The sequence below is a fragment of the Vigna angularis genome, chromosome 11 (assembly GCF_016808095.1).
Source record: "Vigna angularis cultivar LongXiaoDou No.4 chromosome 11, ASM1680809v1, whole genome shotgun sequence".
Lineage (NCBI taxonomy): Eukaryota > Viridiplantae > Streptophyta > Magnoliopsida > Fabales > Fabaceae > Vigna > Vigna angularis.
In genome coordinates this window covers 14700179-14718607 of record NC_068980.1, presented here as the reverse complement: position 1 = coordinate 14718607, position 18429 = coordinate 14700179, and positions in this window count along the sequence as shown.

Genomic DNA, 18429 nt, shown 5'->3' with positions numbered 1-18429 from the left:
TTGATATTCTTGAAAATCTTCTTGAAGTTGCAACTGGAAATAATAATGTTGAAATGCCTATAACTGTTAAAAAGGTTTATAAAAACAAAAGTGTTTTTAAAAGTAAGAACCAAATTAAAAGAACCCGTAGGGTATGGGTTGAAAAAGGAACTGTGTCTCGTAGAAACCCAAATGTTGTCACATGCTTTTATTGTATGAAAAAGGGGCACACTTCTAACAAATGTAGAATTAAACATTTTGATGTTCCAAATGGAAAATATGTTTGGATTCCTGTTATAAAGTAAATTGTCTCTAACCTCAAAGGACCCAAATGAGATTATGGGGACCAAAACTCTATTGTTTGTTTTTGCAGGTTAATTTTTCAAAAGGAAAAGAAGAATCTATGGAATCCTGGTATTTTTTAAGAGCTTTGAAATAATTTATGAATGTTAGATGTGTCTTAAGTTGAAAATTTGGCCCGAATTTGTGTTTTTCGAAAATTAACGTAAATAATCGATTATCAAGGGTAATAATCGATTATCTCGTCCTCAAAATTTGGATTTTGACATTTTGGCTCTCAAATAATCGATTATTTAAAGTAATAATCGATTATCTTAAGTCACAACGTAAAAAAAAAAAAAAAAAAAAAAAAAAAAAAAAAAAAAAAAAACTTTTTTTTAAAATTTTTAAGGAATCTGTCTTTGATTTTTAAAGGGAATATTACTTTTAGGGGAGTAATTTTTAATGAATTAAAAGGACCCAAATTCTTTTTAAGTTAACAAATTTAGGGGGAGCATAAAGATTAGATGTTTTTCTGATTATGATAAAAAATGGGGAAATCTATTTTTGATTGACATATTATGTGATAACTGGTACCTATATAAGGGGAAGATATATGAGTTTGTTAGATATCTTGTTTTTATTTCTATTACGGATTAATTAATACTGTTTGTACTTCTTAATTAGAGTTGAATTTCTGTTTTTTCTTATATTCCATGAGGTATTCTGTTCTTTCATGTTATGAAATTTCAATTTTATTTCTGTTTTGAAATGCATCAATTCTTTTGTTAAGGGGGAGAAAAATTTGAGGGGGAGTTTTTCCACTTTTTTACTTTTTGTTTATGATCAAAAAGGGGGAGAAAACTTCTAATTTAAGTAGTGCAGTTATTACTAACATGTTTGTAAGTATGAAATCTGTGCAAGAAATTAGAAATGCTTTTACCAAGAAGGTATTTTTGATCATCATCAAAAAGGGGGAGATTGTTACCAATAAGGAGTATTGGTAAATCTTGAAGAAATTTGTTTTGATGATGTTGCAAGAAGTTTTAGTTGAAGAAGATATTAGAATTAGTTAAAAGCAATTTGTAGAGATTAAATGTAGTAGGAAATTCTTGTAAACTTTGTAAACTTGCATTTTTAATTGCAATAATCGATTATGGAATGACAATAATCGATTATCACAGAGTCATACAGGAATAATCGATTATCACATCATATAATCGATTATCACTTTTTTTGTAAACCCCATAACGGACACAAATAATCGATTATCACTTTTGATAATCGATTATCAGTGGCAGTTGGGAGATGTCTTTTCAGTTTTTGACCCTGCACGAAACTAGGCTTATAAATAGAGGTCTTCAAAGCTCTTAGAAAGAACTTTTCAATTGAGAGTATTAGAGCTTTATGCCTAAGGGAAGCTCTCTGTGAGTGAAAAGGATCTATGCCATTTTGAGAATACAGTTTGTCTGAGGAAGTTCTCAAAGTGATAGAGTGCTCTTGCCTGGTCTTGTGAATAGGAGAAGCTCGCGTTTTGTGTGTCAAAGGTCGGAGCGGTTCTCTTCAAGTTGGCTGAGCAGGTTCTTCCGTTCGTTTGTCGAAGGAAGGTGTTTTCTATTCTTTGCTTATTTTGATTATCTGATTGTAATCTGCAAACTATATTTTTAGTGAAAAAGGTTAATCACTATTTATAGTGATTAACGACTGGACGTAGAATCTTTTGATTCGAACCAGGATAAAAATTCTGTGTTGATTTTCTTGATCCCTACAACTCTTAGCACATCAACTGTTCGATACAAGTTCGCTAAGAAAATCAATTTTTGAAACCGACTATTTTAACTTGTGTTGTGATCGTTACACGCTTTCCGCTATCTATATTTTATTCCGCTGCGCTACTCTATAACGGTACCGATTGTTCCGACACAAAAGATTACATTGATTCCCCAACAAACATACAAGGTTTAGTTCACCATATTCATGGTGAACCTAGATGAACAATAATGAAAGAATGAAAGATAAAACCCTAAAAAGGTGAAGAGGTAGCCTGAGCATCCAAGATCCTCCTTCAAAGGGGTGGAAGAGAGAGTGTTTGCTTCGTCCCAGCCAAAGATACAAACCCTAGGAAACCCTAAAGCTTATATATTATTCGTAAATTACAGAAAATTAGGCCCAAGCCCATAAGTGTGCCGCTCAACGGTAAAGTACCGCTCAGCGGTGAGTGCGTGAGTTATTTTCTCCCCTCAGTGGCCATTTTGCCCCTCAACGGATCCAACGTGACTTCCTGAGTGCCGCTCAGCGGTAAACTGCCGCTGAGCGCAGTTGCGGCTTCTCCTTTTGCACTTTTTGATGTCTTTTCTGATTCCATCTCTCTCCTTCTTCACTTCTTTCACCAAATTCACCTTAAAACCTGCACAAAAACATTGAAATCAAGTATAAACCTGTCCAGCTCTCTTATTTCCGAAAATATGAATAAAAAGCATGATTTCAAGCTAGTTTCTAAGTATAAAGGTTGCTTTTAGTATCAATTTTAAGCATGAAAATAACAGTTTTTCAACTGTTATCACGTACTCAGAAACAAACAGATGGCTAAAGAAAAAGGACGTGTACAATAACTGGTTAAGGTTTCCTAGGAGATACACAAAAGATTATATGTTCATGAGGGACTGAATAAAGAAGAAAAGATAACAACACACATTCTTGCTTGGGTGATTTTACCTGCTAGACTTGTACAAGTACAAGACAGAATGACAACTGAAGATGTTTTTCAGTTGTATGCCATCAAGAATGATGTTCCTACCAATTGGGTGGAAGTAATAAAAGATCATATGATTGATGCAAGAATCAAACATGCACGACATCTACCATATGTTGTGTTTATCAGCAAAATCCTGACCCTTCAAGGTGTGGATGTTAGTGGTGAAAAGAAATGCTCTTGTAACTGCTCAAATGTGATAAATCGAAACACCTTGACTTCCATTGGCCTTGTGAAGAACACAAAGGGATGGTGCTTCAAGGATGAAGAGAATATGGTTCAAAGTTCTAGAAGCACACCTGCACTAAATGAAGATCGCACCAACTTTGTCTCTGAAACCAATTTTGAAAGATTTGCTGTTGAAAAACTCAAGAGACTCGAACAGAAGATAGACACTCTGCATGAGAAAAAGAATAAAAATGATTCTCCAACTGAAGATTCAAGTGAAGAGTCTAGTGAGGAGGATTCAATGGAAATATTCTAAATTAGAATAAAGGCTAAGAATTTTAGTATGGAGTCGGTTTTGTGTTTCTGTTCTGTGTCTGTTTTGCTTCTAATCTGATTGTAATCACTATGAATATGAATGAAATTGAACTACTTGAAACGAAATCCAAATCTGTTAACTTATTTCTTATGTCTCCTATAGCTCTTTCATGCGTCACCCTAACTTTTTTGACCTTGGAAGAGCTATGAGGAACCATAATAAATATGATATCAGATGACAAGTTACAACTAAACTTTATGAGTGGAGGACTAGATCAAGGATGCGCAAGTGTATTTATGAAAATGGACTTGATCTTTGACGTCAACTTTTACAATATACGACGTAACATTCATTTTTTCCTATTTTTATATTTTAAAACGTCGACATTTTTAAGAATTGGACGTAAAAAAACTTATAGGATTTAAAAAAAAACAAAATAACATTAAACAAAGGAAAAATATGAAAATATAACCACGAAAAGTATATATTAAAATTTCAAACAGAGTTCAAATAGACAAAAATATACTAAAATATATTAAAATATTACATTAATTTCAGAAAAATAAACTAAAATGGACTCTTCTTCCTAATCTGAGTCAGATGTCTCCATAGACTCAACTTCAGTTGTGTCGTCTTCATCATCAGATTCACTTTCTGAGGGAGATATGAGAGCATTGTCTTCATCTGATTTCTTGTGAATCATCATCAGAGATTTTTCAACTTTTGAAATTCTTGTTGAAAGCATTCGAAATTGATCCACAACAAATCTTTGAAACTCAGTCTGTGGAGTGAAGGTAGAAGGAGTTTCGTCAACATCCTTGAACACCCAGCCATCATTTGTTTTCTTTAGACCATTATGTCTCAATGCCGCTTTTCCTATTTCATTTGATTCGGTGCACCAAAATTTTTTTTCAGCAGTAAGATCAACTTGATGATGCTACAATACACGGCTGATAAAAACACCATATGGCAGAATATGTCCATGACTACTTGCAGTTTCAATCATGTGCTCACTCATGACAACAACCCAGGGCATGAACCAAAATAAATTTGCAGTAGTTAGACAATCACGTAAACATCTTTCGGGTAGTATTACCCAAGTAAGTACAAAAGCACACATTTTTTTCTTCCATTTTCAAACCATCAAGTAGATACGGCTTGTATACCATTAGCCTTGTTGGACTTCTCAGATATTTCTTATAAATTTTCTTCTTGTTGGTCCATTGGTTAAGTTCATAATTTCTTTCATGAGACATGAAGCCTTCTGCTTTGAGACCAGTAAAAGATAGCCATATCTCGTCATCAATTTTAATATCGAAACCTTTCACCCGAGAGCATATAACACCATCGACAACCTTCAGATTGTGGTAGAAGACCTGTACCAGATCAGGATAACAATCACCGGTCATTTCTACAAATTTTAGAAGAACAACATCTACAAGCCATTCTTGAAAGATAAACCCCTCCCTTCTGAATAATTCCACATCCAAGAACTTGTGAGGGACCACCTTGAATAGTTTTCTATAACATCCAAATTTGTATCGTTCTTCGCCATCACTGATCCACCCATTTGGACTAGCATTTCTTAGAAGGTTTGCAGCCTTTTTTCCATGTCGTGAAGATGAAGAAGCCATCTGAGAACAGGATTTAGACATTTACAAGAAGGGTTTAAGAATTTTGTTTCTGACAAAGATACATGATAGATTTAATCAAACTATATGACGGTTTATTTGCATGCAAGAGTATTCATTTTTAAACCTTGATGTTTATTAACTTTTAATTTCCCTGTTAAAGTTTGTCGTCGAATTCGATTTCTGTTCGACGTCCTATATCTATAGTGTAGGTTTCCAAAAGGTAGTTACAATGGATCCGAAATTGTATTTAAAGAAAACACAGGAATAAGAAACTACATTAAAAAAAAACAGGAATTAACAATGGAGAATGTTTTTGAAATTCGTAAGTGTTAACATTTTCCTCAGGATTTCCACCATGCCTTCATCGTTAACAAAGAAATGTCATCGTTTAGTAGAGGAATTGATGGCGATCCTAAGGAAAAAGTTAACATGAATTTGGTTATGGAAGCTCTGTAGTGTAGGTTTTCAAAGGGTAGTTCCAAAGGATCCGAAACTATATTTAAAGAAAATGCTGGGAGCCAATAATGCGCTCAACTACTCCAGTGCCCATCAAGTTAATCCTTATATTGTCAGAGAATAAAACGTCGAACCCTGTAGAAGTTCGTCATTGCTGGAATTATTTTATTGGGATATATAAGATTGAAAATTATAATGTCAGGGTTTCGCATAATAAAACGTCGAACCCTTTATAAATTTGTCGTTGCTGAAATTATTTTATTGGGATATATAACAAGATTGAAAATTATATTGTCAGAGTTCCGCATAATAAAACGTCAAACCCTTTAGAAATTCGTCGCCCATCAAGTCAATCCTTATATTGTCAGAGTTCAACTTCAACCACATAATAAAACGTCGAACCCTTTATAAATTCGTCGTTGCTGAAATTATTTTATTGGGATATATAAGATTGAAAATTTTAGTTGGGCTTGAAATTGATAAGATTTGATGCACAACTTTATAAAATACTAGATTTGAAAACACACTCAGTGTTTTCTAAACTGAAGAGTTACAAACCCTAGAAATGTGAAAGACGTTCCAGAATCTGATCAGAAATGGCTTCTTCATCATCATCAAGAAGAAAATGGAAGGTTGCGCAGATTGCAAGGAATGTTAATCCTACAGTTTGGATTAGTAATGAAGACATTCGACAGAAGCTTTTTAGTCTAAGGAAGATTAAAATCGTGATTTCTCACATATATCTGAAACTGGTGAGCGTGTTCTACTCCAACTTAAAGATGAGTGATGAAACATTTTGTAACAAAGTCAAGGGGGTTGATATGAAGCTGATCAAAGAGGTTTGGATTGGGATTGTCGTTTATCAACCGATCAACAAAGAAGGCTTTCTCTTTCAAATTTGGATTCGTCATCAAGGACTTATTGGATTCACCTAGATAAAAAATGATGATCGTCAGCAAGTCTATCCCATATCTGATTCTTGGAGTGCAAACAAAACAGATTCGACAAAAACTGAAGAAAATGAGTGGGCTAGATGGTTATGTGGTGAAAATAGATTGTATGTCAAAATCGCTCAAAAAGATTCTTGGGGCTTTTGTAAATTGAAAGCTGACTTCAAATGAAGAATATGGATTTTCGTTCTTCGATTTTAATTTTATAATCAGTGACTTCTTAAGGCATCTTTTGTTTTGCTGGTTGTAATCATCTTTTGTATGTTACAATCGCTAAAAAGATTCTTGGGGCTCAAGTAAATTGAAAGTTGACACAGTCATTGACAAAAGACTCTAAGGATTGACAAAATCACCGAAAAAATGGAAAGGAAGGTGATGTGAACTACCAGAAAGGGATCAACAATAATTATGCAACAGAAGAATATGGATTTTCGTTGTTTGATTTTAATTTTGTAATTAGTGGCTTCTTAAGCCATCTTTTGTTTTGCTGGTTGTAATCAATCACCTTTTAAATATTAATAAAATTCTCTTTTGGCAATAAGATTAGTGAATGGTGATCGAATTGTTTAAATTGATTAAATCACTTGTATAATTGTAATTGAAATTTTTAATGTTACATCACTACATTGAATATACCATTGCACTCTTTTTGTTTTTTTATTCTTTTAGAACACCAATAGTATGTCGATTAGTAAAGCTACTCGACGTAATATTAATAGAAAAGTTATGAAACGAAGAGGTTAACGTCATTCTTCAGACTTCGACGTATTATCGTAAGCCACATTACTCCCTTTTTATTTCTTTTTCCTTTAAACCAACAATAAACGTCCAATTTCTTGGGCATGTGACGTATTATTCGTTAACCAAAACCCAAAGGTCGCTCCCTTTTTTTATTTATCCTTTTTAAATTCAAACAGAACGTCCAACTTTATATGGGAAAACTCAGTTGGTTAGGCTTGATAAATGTTGTCTTAGAAACGAAGAGATCCACATCCTATACTGACACCACTAGACATCCAGGTATATGGGAAAAGACTGTTGGCAGGGCATAATAAATGCTACGTTAAAACAAAGAGATACACGTCCAATATTGACACCACTCGACGTCCACGTTCACAGCTCTTAGAAAGAACTTTTCAATTGAGAGTATTAGAGCTTTGTTCCTAAGGGAAGCTCTCTGTGAGTGAAAAGGATCTATGCCATTTTGAGAATACAGTTTGTCTGAGGAAGTTCTCAAAGTGATAGAGTGCTCTTGTCTGGTCTTGTGAATAGGAGAAGCTCGTGCTTTGTGTGTCAAAGGTCGGAGCAGTTCTCTTCAAGTTGGCAGAGTTGTTGCTTTCGGTTCATGCGTCGAAGGAAGCTCTTCCGGTTCGTTTGTCGAAGGAAGTTACTTGTTGCACTCTTTTGGTTCGTTTGTCGAAGGAAGGTGTCTTCTATTCTTTGCTCATTTCATTATCTTGTGATATGTACAACTATATTTTTAGTGAAAAAGGTTAATCACTATTTATAGTGATTAACAACTGGACGTAGAATCTTTTGATTCGAGCCAGGATAAAAATTCTGTGTTGATTTTCTTGATCCCTAAACTCTTAGCACATCAATTGTTCGATAAAAGTTCGCTAAGAAAATCAATTTTTGAAATTGACTATTTTAACTTGTGTTGTGATCGTTACACATTTTCCGCTATCTATATTTTATTCCGATGCGCGACTCTATAACGGTACCGATTGTTCCGACAATTGGTATCAGAGCTTGCTTTGATAGTTTTTCAAATTTTTTGAAAATGGGCGGTCATAACCAAGTTTATACTGAGGGTGCTTCTATTTATAGACCTCCTTTGTTTACGGGGGAAAATTATGCGTTTTGGAAAATTAGAATGCAAATATTTTTGGAGTTTATTGACAGGGGTATTTGGGAAGTTGTTATGAATGGACCAATTGTTCCCACTATTTTTGTAAATGATATGTAGGTAGAAAAAACATTTTTACAGTGGACTATGGATGAAAATAGAATGGCACAATATGATGTTAGGGCTAGGAACATAATTTTGTCTACACTAACCCTTGATGATTTTTTCAAAGTTTCTGTTTATGAAAGTGCTCAAGAAATGTGGGAATTTTTAAGAGCCACTCATGATAAAGTCACAGATGTTGTTAAGTTGACGTTGTTCGATTCAAGCTCCTCAAGCTCAAACAATTCAAATGAGCAAGAAAATCTATGCTTAATGGCTATTAATGAATCATCTAAAAGCCAACTCTTGAAGAAAAATAAGGACAATCAAGGCTCCTCATCAAGCTTTAAATCTTATGGATGTGGTGAAAGAGGCCATATAAAAGCCGTTTGTCCAATTATCAAGAAAATTCACAAAAAGAAGAAGGTCCACATTGCTTGGGTTGATAATGACTCAAGTAGTTCAAGTGATTCTGTTGAAGAAGCAAACTTATGTTTGATAGCTAATGTTGATGACACTGCAAGCCAAGTAAGTTGTTCTAGCCTTGACACTAGTGAATTTGATGTACAAAAAGCTTTTCTTGAATTGCTTGATGAATCTGAGAAATTGAATGTTGCTCACAAAAATTTGAAAAAGGAATTTAAACAATTGCAAATTAAATATGATAAGGCATTAGATGAGGAAGTAAGTTTGAGAAATAAAATTTGCAACTTGGAAATGAAAGAGTCTTTAAATGTTGAACATCTTGTTGAATGTCTTTCATGTAAGAGTCATATGCTTGATATTGATATTCTTGAAAATCTTCTTGAAGTTACAACTGGAAATAATAATGTTGAAATGCCTATAACTGTTAAAAAGGTTTATAAAAACAAAAGTGTTTTTAAAAGTAAGAACCAAATTAAAAGAACTCGTAGGGTATGGGTTGAAAAAGGAACTGTGTCTTATAGAAACCCAAATGTTGTCACATGCTTTTATTGTATGAAAAAGGGGCACACTTCTAACAAATGTAGAATTAAACATTTGATGTTCCAAATGGAAAATATGCTTGGATTCTTGTTATAAAGTAAATTGTCTCTAACCTCAAAGGACCCAAATGAGATTATGGGGACCAAAACTCTATTGTTTGGTTTTGCAGGCTAATTTTTCAAAAGGAAAAGAAGACTCTATGGTATCCTGGTATTTTTTAAGAGCTTTGAAATAATTTATGAATGTTAGATGTGTCTTAAGTTGAAAATTTGGCTCAAATTTGTGCTTTTCGGAAATTAACGTAAATAATCGATTACCAAGGGTAATAATCGATTATCTCGTTCTCAAAAGTTTGGATTTTGACAACTTGGCTCGCACATAATCGATTATATAAAGTAACAATCGATTATCTTAAGTCAGAGCGTAAAAAAAATTTAAAAAAAAAACTTTTTTTTTAAATTTTTAAGGAATCTGTCTTTGATTTTTAAAGGGAATATTACTTTTAGGGGAGTAATTTTTAATGAATTAAAAGGACCCAAATTCTTTTTAAGTTAACAAATTTAGGGCGAGCATAAAGATTAGATGTTTTTCTGATTATGATAAAAAAATGGGGAAATCTATTTTTGATTGACATATTATGTGATAACTAGTACCTATATAAGGGGAAGATATATGAGTTTGTTAGATATCTTGTTTTTATCTCTATTATGGATTAATTAATATTGTTTGTACTTCTTAATTAGAGTTAAATTTCTGTTTTTCTTATATTCCATGAGGTATTATGTTCTTTCATGTTATGAAATTTCAATTTTATTTCTGTTTTGAAATGCATCAATTCTTTTGTTGAGGGGGAGAAAAATTTGAGGGGGAGTTTTTCCACTTTTTTACTATTTGCTTATGATCAAAAAGGGGGACAAAACTTCTAATTTAAGTAGTGCAGTTATTACTAACATGTTTGTAAGTATGAAATTTGTGTAGGAAATTAGAAATGCTTTTAACAAGTAGATATTTTTGATCATCATCAAAAAGGGGGAGATTGTTACCAATGAGGAGCATTGGTATCTTGAAGCTAATGTGAAATTTTGATGATGATAAAAGCTGAAGAATTGAAGACTCTAAATGCATCTTTGTTAAACGCATTTTGTAGAAACAAATGTATAGGATAAAATGTAATGATGTAAAAACTCTTAGAAGTTTTCGTATTTAGTGAGTCATTGCACAAATAATCGATTATCAAGAGGAATAATCGATTATCACGAGCCAGTTTAAAAGAGAGTTGCTTGTGCAAATAATCGATTATTACACAGAATAATCGATTATCACTATTTCATTTAATTCTGTCCAAGTCTCTGGAATAATCGATTATTGCTCAGGATAATCGATTATCACTTTTTTGAAAACCCCATAACGGACACAAATAATCGATGATCACTTATGATAATTGATTATCAATGGCAATTGGGAGATGTCTTTTCAGTTTTTGACCCTGCACGAAACTAGGCTTATAAATAGAGGTATTCACAACTCTTAGAAAGAACTTTTCAATTGAGAGTATTAGAGCTTTGTGCCTAAGGGAAGCTCTCTGTGAGTGAAAAAGATCTATGCCATTTTGAGAATACAGTTTGTCTGAGGAAGTTCTCAAAGTGATAGAGTGCTCTTGTCTGGTCTTGTGAATAGGAGAAGCTCGCGCTTTGTGTGTCAAAGGTCGGAGCAGTTCTCTTCAAGTTGGCAGAGTTGTTGCTTCCGGTTCATGCGTCGAAGGAAGCTCTTCCGGTTCGTTTGTCGAAGGAAGTTACTTGTTGCACTCTTTTGGTTCGTTTGTCGAAGGAAGGTGTTTTCTATTCTTTGCTCATTTCATTATCTTGTAATCTGTACAACTATATTTTTAGAATCTTTTAATTCGAACCAGGATAAAAATTCTGTGTTGATTTTCTTGATCCCTAAACTCTTAGCACATCAACTGTTCGATAAAAGTTCGCTAAGAAAATCAATTTTTGAAACTGACTATTTTAACTTGTGTTGTGATCGTTACACGCTTTCCGCTATCTATATTTTATTCCGCTCCGCGACTCTATAACGGTACCGATTGTTCCGACAACGTCATTTTTCCTTCAGTATTTGACGTAAAGTTATTTGAAGGATTTGTAAAAGAAATCCATTTTTACGTAGATTATAAATGGAAATGAATAAAGGAAAAACATAATAACACTAAACATACGAAAAAAAGGAAAATCAAACCACGAAAAGATCTGCAGGATTGTTAAAATGTAGAAGGATTTTTGTGAATGGAAGTTGTAGCGTTTTAAAAGGGTGCAAAATCCAAATCTTTCAACCTTTTTCTTTGTTAAAATGTAGAAGGATTTTTTTGAATAGACTCTGTTTTAAATTCATAAGTGTTGACATTTTCCTCTGGTTTGCTACCATGCCTTCATCGTTAACAAAGAAATTTCTCTGTTTAGTAGAGGAATTAATAACAAACCAATGGGAAAAGTTAACATGAATTTGTTTACAGAGGTTTTGTAGTTTAGTGAAGGAGGAGTAGCGTTTTGAAAGGATGCGAAATCCAAATCTATCAACCTTTTCCTTTGGTTTTCTATACTCCTTCAAGCTTTTTTGTGTCCTTGAAGGAAATAACAGAAAACACAAAGAAAAAAATTAACAGATGAAGTTCATAGCAGAAATTTTATAAATGGATGTCTACAGGTTATCTAAGTCTCCGAGACTGTATTTATAGAAAATAAGAATGACTATTGGGAAAGGCCTGATGTGGGGTGACCTTTGGCTTCAATAATAAAAGGCAGTCCCAAGGCAAAGGTCGCTCCTTTTTTTTCTTTTTCCTTTTTAAATTCTCATAGAACGTCGAACTCTAGGGGACTTCGACGTGAAAGGTTTGTGAGTATTCATTTTTTGCTGTTATCAGAGGTTTTGAATTGACTCTATAAATATAATGTTTAACTCTATACAATTGCACAATTTGATCGTTTTTGAATAATTTATTTTTTAAGTTTTCCTGAAGTTGTTTTATCGGATGGTTTAAAAGAAAAAATTAAAAACATAATTTATGGCAAAAGAAACATCGTCATACGCCTAACGTTGGTCGCTCCTTTTTTTTATTTTTATCTTTTTTTATTTTTCCTTTTTAACCTCATATAACACGTCTATTTTGAAAGGCATTGGAGTCGTTGTGAGCATTAATTTTGTGATGTTACCAGAGGGACATCCACGTTATTTGGGAAATACATAGGGACGTCATTTTTCGTTCAGTATTTGACGTAAAATTATTTCAAGGATTTCTAAAAGAAATTCATTATTACGTAGGTTATAAATGGAATTGAAACAAAGGAGAAAGATAATAACACTAAACATACAAAGAAAATGAAAATCAAACCACAAAAAGATCTGTAGGATTGTTAAAATGTAGGACTTTTGTGAATGGAGGTTGTAGCGTTTTGAAAGGATGCAAAATCCAAATCTTTCAACCTTTTTCTTTGTTTTTCTATCGCTCTTTCAAGCTCTTCGTCATGACGCACTCTTTCAAGCTCTTCGCCATGAAAAAGAATCAAACCACAAGGAAATTACTCGCTTTGGTGGACTTGAAAGAAATGATAGCGAAACAGAGAATAAAGTTAACAGATTGTTACGAGATGTTTGGTGAATGAAGGTTGTAGCGTTTTTGAAAGGGTACGAAATCCAAATCTCTCAACCTTTTCTTTGGATTTCTATTACTCTTTCAAGCTTTGCACAAAGAATCAAACAACAAAGAAATGACTCGTTTCTGTGACCTTGGAAGAAATAATAGAAAAAGAAAGAAAAGAAGTATTTTTTTTTTGGTTTTGTACAAAAACTTATACTACAGTACCCAACTGTTAGAACGTCACTCCCCAAAGGCAATTTAAGTATTTTTTTTTTTCATATTTTTTCAATGGATGAGACTTCTTTTTAGTGTTTAAGTGGGGGTAGAGCTAGAAAACTGAGGTTTGGGCAGGCCATGGTGGAGGAAAGACATAATGTTGGTGCGATGACCAAGTTAGGTGAAGTCCTCAAACAAGTGTAGGCCATACAATCCCTTGTAATCGATTACAATGGACTTGTAAATGATTACACGTACAAAAATTTGGTTTTGTACAAAAACTTGTACTGTAGTACCCAACTGTGATAACGTTACTCCTTAAAGGCAATTTAATTATTTTTTTGCAGATTTCTTCAATGGATGAGACTTTTTTTTGGTGTTTAAGTGTGAGTAGATCTTGAAAAGTGAGATTTAGGCATTCCACGGTGGAGGAAAGACCCAATGTTGGTGCAATGAGCAAATTAGGTGAAGTCCTCAAACAAGTGTAGGCCATCCAGTCCCTTGTAATCAATTACAATGGCCATGTAAATGATTACACGTACAAAACTTTAGTTTTGTACAAAAACCTGTACTGTAGCACCCAACTGTGAGAACGTCACTCCCCAAAGGCAATTTGAGTGAGATAACATGTTGCAACTTTGACCTTTGCTGACTATTTTTATCATAACTTTTCTCACAGACCTCCAAATGATGTGATCCTTTTTTATTAGAAAATAGACTCAAAACTCTTTCAATTGACTTTTAGTTTGTGATTTTTGGACATCTGAGTAGGTGTATTTAATTACTTAAAGTTAACGTTTTATATATTTTTTGACCTCTGACCTTTGCTAATTGTTTTGCTCATAACTTTCTTCATCGAACTCCAAATGACTTGATTCTTGTTTTGTTGGAATATAGACTCAAAGATCTTTCAAATGACTACTACCTCATAGTTTTTAGACCACTTTAGTAGATGTAGTTAATTTCACAAAAACAAAATTTTTCTAAGCTTCTTAAATGAGTTTACTTTCAATTTATTGTTTCATGTTTTGATGGAAGACCATCAAGAAATCACATTGGACCTCTTACTACAGCCATGGCAAGGAAGATTCAAGAAGAAGAAGGATCACCTAACATTTTACTTCTATGGAAGGTTACTTATAAAAATCCTTCTTCTCTTAACTAAAGCACTTATACTTTGTTTTGTAGGAACTAATAAATCTTGGAGACCATGATTGAGCCATCCAAGAAGTTAAATCAATAAAGGCAAGCAAAGGAACCAAAAAGGCAGGTGCTTGCGGAATGGGAAATGCACCAGCATTTTTCACCCGAGAGAAGACCAATCCACGTGACTTGGCTGATTTGGAATGAAGCATGCACCTTGCTGGCTGAGCTGGAATGAGGCATGGACCTTGCTGGATCAAAATGAACGTGCCTCCTATGCTAAATAATTTGAATTTAGGAGGGAATTAAATCAGAAATTAGGCTCCTCTTCACTTATAAATAAGAGGGTCTCTTCTTTGTATTTTCCCACTTTTGAGCTTAATGATATGCTGCAGAATTTGCTTTCCAGCTTTTGTGCTCTTAAGTCACCTTTGATTTACTACTTCTTCTCCTTTCCTCAAGCTTCCTTCCTCTGTAGGAAGGCCCTCTAAGTTGTGAGGCTTCACCCATACACCTTTCCTTAATTAACACACCTCAAACACTCCACCATTTCATCAATCCGCTGCACCATCATTCACTATTGGTTTCTTCCGGTCGGTAGCCTCTGTCTGCACGTTTCCAGCTGGGATTAGTTTCCATCATGTTTCATATTTTATTCTATTTTATTTTATTTCTTTAGAAATTGTCCATAATTCAAGGTAAAATAGTAGTATAATTAAGGTGTGATGTGATTCTTTTTTTTAGGCACCAACACTTGATCCTAAAAAAAGCCATCGTAATTGATTACAAATTTTAGGTAATCGATTACAGAATGAAACCTTGTTTTGTTCCCCAACACTCTACACCGTCACAATTGTTTCTCTCTCCCACTTTCCCTCACATATCTAAACCCCTCAAAAACTTTTCCCCCTTCCAAAACCTTAAACCCTAACAAATCCCCAATGGTAGAACGCGCTAATTAAAATCAAAGGGCTTCCTCTTCCATAGTGGCATGTCGTCGTTGCAACAGCCCACTCCCATCCTCACCACCAACTAATGAGCTTTTCTCCATGGCCGACCAATATGAATGGTGTATTTCCAATAACGCTCCTTTGTTCCAGGTCAATCTTCCTTTCAATCTAGAAACAAATTAACTACATGACAAATAAATAAGTAACCAACGACCGAACTCAAAATGGAAATGGGTACATCCAAAACACCAAAGAATAAATGAAAATGGAGTAAGGGAAAAAAGGGAAAAAAGGGAAAGGGGAAATGGGAAATGGGAAACGGAAAATGCAAAGGAGAAAGGAAACACCTTGTCACCGGAGCTTTCCATTGTTTCACCGGAGCTTTCCATTGCTTCACCGGAGTCTCGCCAGATTATCTCGTCAGAGAAGATGACCCTTTATGCTTGCTTCGTGAGAGAGAAAGGAGAGAAAGCACACACAGAAATTGCAAACGAAAATGCATAGTGGAGGGAGAATGAAAACAAAGATGGTAGGAGTATTTTCAAATACTAAATTCATTAACTCTTGCACGCCAGCTTTTTCGAATAAAATATTATTTAAAATGGTCCAATAACATTTTGACACATGTTCGTTGTCAAAATGTTGTTAAAACAGGTTGTGAATATATCGGGATCTAATTGAAAATGTTCTAAAAAAAATATACTAATACAGAAGAGATTTACTTTTAAGAAAAAAATTATTAAAAATTTAATGGTTAGTTTAAGATGATATAAATAAGAAAGTTATATACATCATAAAGATAAAATTCCAACATTCACAATGTAAAACATTTTATAATGTAGATTTTACTTCATGTCATTATACAAGGTTTTAACTTAAAAGTAAAAGATAGACAACCTAATTTAAAATAAATCCAAATTTTCCTATGATTGTAATTTATAATTGGAATTAATATAAACACATTGTTAAATTTCTTTAACATTAATTACAATTTTAACGTTAAGTAAGCTAACTATAAAAAAGACAATACTATTTCTATTAATATCTATGTTTTAATGATCTAATTTAAAATAATATTATTAACTGCTTAGCGTTAATTTTTGTATCTTAGCATTGACTTTTTGACTAATTCCAATAAAAAATTTAAAAAAAAATCCGTAAATAATTTGTTTCAATATTAAGATTACTTACATAAATATATATTAAGTAAATAAATTTGCCGAGATAAAAAGAAAACAACAATAACACATTAATAATTAAAAATCGAAATGTGACATTTTAATATATCTTGATTATAAAATTAATGAAGTGTATAAGATAAATAATTTAAATTTCCTATCGGCTCATCATTCTTATATTTCCATTATGTTGAGCTGTTACTGATTTGAAAGGATAATGCTTCAAGTTTTGTTCACTCTTTAAATTCATACGTGACTTTAGAATATGAATAACATTGGTATCTTCCATTAAGATTTAGTAATTTCATTCTCCTCTTATTATATACATTAGATATGTATTTTGCTGATAAAAAAACATTATATTTATATAAATTTATCTTTAAACGCCTATATGTTTTTAATGATTTTAATTTGGATAATTTGTTCTCTTAGTATTTAATTTTCTTTTCCTTTTTCCAATTTTCAGAAAATAATTTTTGTAATCCAATGTTATATTTATTGTTGACTTGGTTGTTAATGCTAAATATAATAATGATGTAACATCCCAAATACATTATTTAAACCATAAAGAAAACATCATATAATCAATAATATACATCACTTAACAAGCTGAAAAATAAATATAAAGTCATTTCTACCGTCATCCAAAAATAATTATAAAACTAACTATATATACAACAAGTACAAGTATCAAAACTATGCACAAGAATGGTGTATCAAAAACCACCACTATAAGCTAACCAATAAGGAAAATAACATACTAAAACTACTACACGTTCGCCGCCTAATGCTTGCTCAACAGTCACATCATTAGGCTTTATTCATACCCACCAGATGATCATCGCCAAAAGAAAAACACATAGAACAAACAACCAAGAAACATACAAGAAGGGTGAGGTAATTGTAAAATGCTTATTCATATTAAGGTAAATACAATATACCATTTCAAGCACATAATAGTTATAACATTGTTTTCCTTAACACATACTGACTCAGACTTGGCCAAACTCTTTACTATCTAGTATAAATGTTGAGCCATGGAAAGTTCTACATCGATCTGTGTGGTGAAACAACTGACTCACTCAAAGCTGCCACACAAGGTTAGTCCTTAAAATGCCCCTTGCCACCATGAAGAAAGGTCCCCCAGGCTAGGACCTCCTGTTCCTCTCACGATATGACTCATCACTCTCTAATTGAGCATGGATGATCATTAGAGTGTCAAGATAACCCCATATCAGCTTCTTACAATTTATACTATTTATGCACATGAATCCCCTAATAAGATATTCCTCCTTGGAATTCTCATTCACAATAATTCAGTTATACCTTGATAACCTCGTTCCACATTTTATCCACACAATTTAAACCATGAAACATTAATGAAAGAAATAAAATAACCCAGACCAATGCCCTAGAATACCCAAAACAACTCAAAAATCCACCCTGCTAGCTGGCGCTCAACGCTGCCGAGATAGAGAGTTGGCACCCAGTTGGCGCTCAACATACTGTCACCCGAGAGCTGGCGCTCAGGCGTCAAAAAATGACCACTCAGCGACATGACAAATCCCATTTCCTCTTTTTCTTTGACCTTACACCTTTCACCTTCAACTTTTAATACTTCTTAAGACCTTAAAACACTAAGAAACCCATGGAAATACCATTGTACTTAGATTTGCCACTCCAACCTAATTTAAGCTCTCTAAACAACCCAATTTCAATTCTAACTCTTAGACCAATCATGTTACTGATTTTCCTACACAAACAACTTTAAATTGACTCGAAAATAAACCTTAAGCCAACTCTTACTCCACAAAACTGCTCTTTTACAAATTCACTACCCAAAACCCTTTTAATGGA